This window comes from Sorex fumeus, unplaced genomic scaffold (assembly GCF_029834395.1).
Source record: "Sorex fumeus unplaced genomic scaffold, SorFum_2.1 ptg000098l, whole genome shotgun sequence".
Lineage (NCBI taxonomy): Eukaryota > Metazoa > Chordata > Mammalia > Eulipotyphla > Soricidae > Sorex > Sorex fumeus.
In genome coordinates this window covers 10,929,921-10,936,070 of record NW_026606155.1, presented here as the reverse complement: position 1 = coordinate 10,936,070, position 6,150 = coordinate 10,929,921, and positions in this window count along the sequence as shown.

Genomic DNA, 6,150 nt, shown 5'->3' with positions numbered 1-6,150 from the left:
TTTTTGACTTTTTTATTGAATCACTGTGAGATAGACCCTTACAAAGGTGTTCATGATTGAAGTTCAGTCATATAGTATTCCAATACTCATCCCTTCACTAGTGTACATTTCCCAGAACCAGTGTCCCCAGGTTCCCTCTCATCACACCCTCCATCCCCTGTCTGTCTCTATGTCATGCTCTCTCTCTCTCTTTCTCTCTCTCTTTCTCTCTCTCTTTCTCTATCTCTATCTCTCTTTTTGGACATTGTAGTTTGCCATACTGATACTGAAAGATTATCAGAAAAGATCCCTTTACCTGCTTTTAACCCTCAGATCTTGTCCAGCATGATCATTCCCAGGTATTATTGTCATACTAATCTCTTCTCTATTTTAACTATCTTTACTCTAACATCAATTTGAGCACTATGTTCTAAGAACAACCTTCAGAAGTATTGAAACTCTGTCTTTTTATTTACTTTATTACCTTAAAAGACAGGTTCAGACTGGAAATATTTTTTTAATTATTTTATTTACTTATGGCCGGAAAAGTATATAACTCTCTTATATAAGTGTTTCCTCACAATATGATGGGCAGGAACTAAGTTTGTTCTGATTCATTAATGACCAAATCAAATCAGTAGTCAGGTTTCTATTGAGAACAGAACAGTACACAAAATAGGAAATTCATATGCAACAATAAACCCCCAAGAATAGCTAAAGCAATTCTGGGGAAATAGAAGATGTGAGGCATCACCTTCCCCAACCTCAAACTCTACTACAAAGTGGTAATAGTAAAAAAGCATAGTACTGGTATAATAACAAATCTGATAACAGTTATCTTGTTATCAGGTAACAAGATATCTCATAACAGTCCCAAGAGTATTCTCCTATAAATCAAATAACAATATAGCATTAGCTAAAACAAATGATAAATCTTTTTACAGCTACTAAAATGTTTGATTTTGAAAAAGAAATCTGAATTTAAAAATGTTTTAATAAGTAAAGAAGTAGAGAAATTCAAATGCTTGTTTTGCACCACATTATTAGTATGTTTTTGAAACAGTGTTTTAATTTAAGCTAAGTTTATAGGCTAAGTGAGCTTAGCATATATGAACCAAATGTTTGCAAATTCATAGGACAGGTAGTAATCTAAAGGGTATGAACCCAATTTTCTAATTACTTCTACATGATGACCATAAATTTATACCCCCAATCATGCCTGATTTTCTGGGGTTTTGTAAAGACGCTTAGGTTTATTTTATCTTGCTCTTCAGACTACAATAAGATGACATTCTGCAAAAGCACATGTTTTCAGTAATAATTATTATGAGGTCAACCACAACATACTCATGGGATATCAACAGTATGTTGGACACATAGATTCCTGGAAGAAAAAAGAAATCTTAAGCCATGTGCATATTTCTTTATCTGTACAAACAAGGTCTTTGGACAATGGAGAATCCTAGGAATTTCTTATCAGCTGATGTGTGCTAAAATAAATATTATTTTTTAATTATTTTTGTGATTATACATTTTGTTGTTGTTATAGCATCGTTTTCCTCTTTTCAGGCTTTCATCTATTATAAGGACCAGGATTTACATTGCCCAGAACCTTCTGCAGCATGTTCTGGGTTAGATACAGTCATGAATGTCAATTCTAGGTAACTTTGCAACCCGGAAACAGAAGCCGTGATTGTATGCAAGAAAGAAAATTGCCACCATATGAGCTCAGATCTAGAGAAAGGTTTGAATGTCATTCTGAAAAACACTCCATTTAGCTTCCACAGGAATCTAAGATGAGATTCAATACTTTTGCTGACTCACATATTCTCTTCAAGTTAGATAAAACTTACAAGGAATTATTTTAACAACCTAATGAAAAATTCAGTAAACCCTAATTCAGTTGATCTCCAACTCTGTATCTTTTTTTTTTAAATAATATTTTAGAGGGGCACTCATCCAGTTGTGCTTAGGGCCTACACCTGGCTCTGTGTTCAGTCATTTTGGACCTGGGGAACCATATGGGGACGGGGTTCCAGGTGATAAACCCAGTTAACTGCATGCAATACGAGTGACTCACCTGCTGTACTATTTTTCCAGCCCAAATTCTGTATCTATGTAACACTTGATCTAGAATTGTCTCCATTATAAGAAATAAAATTTAAAACCATGATAAACAGGAAAAATAAAATTCTTTGACATACTGAAATGTACAGGTTTTTTAGCACACTAGTATCACTTTATTGCTGTCATCCCATTGTTCATCAATTTACTCGAGTGGGTGCTAGTAGAGTCTCCATTTGTCCCAGCCCTGAGATTTTAGTAGCCTTTCCTTACTAATCTTTTCCAACAGTGCTGTATTGGTGGCTCTTTCAGGATTAGGGGAATGAGACCCGTTATTGTTACTGTTTTTGGCGTATCATATACACCTCAGAGAGCTTCCCAGGTCACTGTCACATACTTGAAAAAATAAGCCATATTTCTAAATTTTCTCAAATACAAAATAAAACTGCCAGTTATATTGTAATTGCCTTTTGGCTGTGATGAAAAATAACTAAATTTACTCTTATAAAGCCTGACAAGGCTCAATAGAAATTCATCATAATATAAAGAAAAAAAAATTTATCTTTCACCTAAAGTTTAATTCAAGTGGTAAATTTACCTAAAATATTCTGGATGAATATGTCTATTACAGAAGAAATAAATAGGAGTATAAACAAAGTGTTTGTAATTGATGAAATAACAAACTTATAAACAATAAACTTGCTATACCTAAGTATCCATGAATTCTAAAAATCTATAATTAAAAGATGATCAATATTTCTGAAACCACAATATAACGAATTTAATATAAGCTCTCTACTTTGAACATTCATGGGATTACATGGCACCAAGGGCAGTTTGTGGGTGTGACTTCCAAGCTACTGGAAAATCTGGGATCTGGGTGGAGGAGGTCCAGTCCTGATCTGAGCAGGCTTGGAGATCTCATTCCCTGGTCCAGCACAGTTGGGTTCCTCTGCCAGATCCTTCATGCGTGATGCTTGTCTGAGCATGTGGAGAGTGACCTTGAGCCTGGCTGTGGCTGGGTTCTGAAAGTTTTCGACTGCCGAGGTTCTGCTTGGGGCGGGGAGGTAAACTCATCCCAACCCCCTCCAAGGGGCCCTGGTGAGGGCAGCCTGGCATGGTGGCAGGAGATTCTGCGTCACTAGTATGGAGCACTAGTATGCACACTAGTACGAAACACAATTTCATTTCAAAATCTCTTACTGACCACAGAAAGTTTTGTTCTTATTTTATACTATGAGCTGTATCTGAATTAATTAGATACCAATAAACTAGCACTTTGAAACAATTTCAAATTTTGTGGTTTGGCTTTCGCAATCCAATTTCCCTTTGAACAAAGTTGAAATTAATTATTTAGTATAAAATGCTTCAGCAGTAGCACCTATTTAATGTTGCATTTTTAAAAGTCTATCCTTTAAAAATATTATTAAAATCTTTCCTCCTTCCTTCTGAATTAAATAGCAAAAACAATGAAACCAAAGGCTTAAAAATTGCTTTTAATTAGAAAACTTTTCCCTTTATTCTATTTAGCATTGCTATTAAAATAGCGATGCCCCATGGAAATGCATTAAGTCATATTTGTTTTTTTACTTTAAAAATTTATTTGAATATTGTTCCAAATGATTTCTTTATAATAGCATTGCTTTTAAAATTATAATATGCTCTGTTGAAACTAGAGAGCTTATATCAAATTAGTTATATTATGGTTTCAGAAATATTGATCATCTTTTAAATATAGATTTTTCAGAATTTATTGATACTTAGATATAGCACGTTTATTGTTTAAAAGTTTGTTATTTCTTAAATTATAAACACTTTATTTATATTCCTATCTATTTCTTCTATAATAGACATATTCTTTCAGAATATTTTAGATAAATTTGCCTCTTAAATTACACTTTAGGTGGAAGACAAAATGTTTTTTTTTTCTTTATATTATCATGAATTTCCATTGAGCCCAGTCAGGTTTTATAAGAGCAAATTTAGTTGTTTTTCCAACACAACTGAAAGACATCTAAAATATAATTAGCAGTCTTATTTTGTATTTGAGAAAATTTAGAAATATGGCTTATTTTTAGAGTATATGACAGTGGCCAATATCAGTTCATTCATTTATACTACCCAGATGTGTTAAAATATCTTTACATTTAATCTAGTTCGTGGACTTATTATTTCTTTTATATTTTATTGGAAAAGTATAAAAGATAAAACATGTGCTGGAGAGTAGTGCAATGATACGATTAAAATGGGCTCCTTAATTTCACTGACCTCATACAAATTGATGCTGCTTTATACAATACATACTAATAGATGATTAAGAATCACAATAAGTAGCATTAATAGCAATATCACTATTTCTTCCAATATGATCAAAAATTAGTAACTAGTATTGCTGAAAAATTCTTATTTCATATGCCTCGATAAATTCATCAGTATATACTCTTTAACCATACACAAATTAGCTATTTCCTTTTCAACGGCTTATAAATACTTTCCAAACTTTAAACATTTCTATATTCTTTTCACGTTGAGTTACCAAATTATAGCTAGTTTCTGTAAGATTTGCTTGGACAAAATGACGACTGGGACCAAATGGCAGTCAGCTGATGAGACAGAAACATTCCCAGAATCAGAGATCACTTTACCCCAGAACCAAAGACAGGACTTACGGCCCACCTGGCATCAAGAAGCTACCAGACTGGGTTCCATAATTTCTCACATTGACCCCATACAGATAACAGGAACCAGATCAAGCATACCAGTTCCACTAATCTTTGCTCCCTCTTCCCACCCAAGACAACTTAAAAACCCTGCTTAGTCTCTCCCTAGGGGTGACTCTACCATAGCCTATTTAGAGATTCATTCATACATTCTACCCATTAGTGCTTCCTTATAAACTCCTATTTCCTTCACTTTTACTTGTCTCTCTTCTTTTGTTTTTGTTATTGGAGGTCAGCAATCTATCAAAGACTATTTTCATTATTGAAATTCTACTTTATTATCAATCATTGATGGAGATTGGAACTCCGATTCCTGCTCTCACTTGAGTGAAGCATGATACTCCAAACAAAACTCTTTCAATTCCTCTTTGGAAGACCTGAATGGCTTTCTCATCCTGTTTTCATAGGACCCAGGTCTCTGAAGAGTATGTTAATCCAGAAAGAAAGGTTGAGTTAAAGATATGTGCCCGAAGCAGAGGTTCTTTGCCCCTTTAGCTAATTCTTCAATGGTCTTGAAGGTGTTCCATACCACTCTCTTCCTCCTGCACAACTCAGGTGCCAGGTCATTCGTCATGTTGACTTCTCTACCTAGGTATACATAACTGTTGCATTCGGAGTTGTTTGTTCCATTGAGAGTGAATGGAACGTCAGGAATGAGAACATTTCTCATAAACATTGTCTTCGTGAGATTCAGCTGTAGTCTGACTTTTCCACACTCATGGTTGAAGTTGACAAGCATTTGTGCCAATTGGCTAATTTTTGCTGTTATTAGAATGATGTCATTGGTGAAGCAGAGGTGGTGTAGTTGCTGACTCTCTATCTTCACTCCCATTCCTTCCAATTCCAGCCATTGTATGATGTTCTCCAGGGTGGTACTGAAGAGTTTCGGTGAAATAGTATCACCCTGCTGAACTCCTCTCTTGACATGGATGATCACTTCCTTGTAGAATGGTGAAATCCTCGTAGTGAATCCATAATAGAGCTCGTGGAGGATCCTGATATATTGAGTTTGAATACCCTAAGACTTCGATGATCGCTTTAGTCTCAACAGAATCAAAGGCCTTCTTTAAATCAATGAATGTAAGACAGAACAGCATCGTGAACTCCTGGAAACCTCAATGAGTTTGGTTACCATGTGAATATGATCGATCATGTTGAATCCTTTTTGGAACCCTGCTTACTCACATGGTTGTCCTTCATCTAGTGTTCTGCCAATCCTATTCAGGTTGATTCAAGTGAACAGCTTGTAGATGACGGACTGCTGCCTTTCTTTCTTTAAGGTCTTCCTTTATCACTTCAGTGTATATGATCAAGAATCAGGGATGCTGTCTCATTTGCCAAGGCATCGAAAATCAGATTGGCTGGACAGATAATGATATTTGGAGGT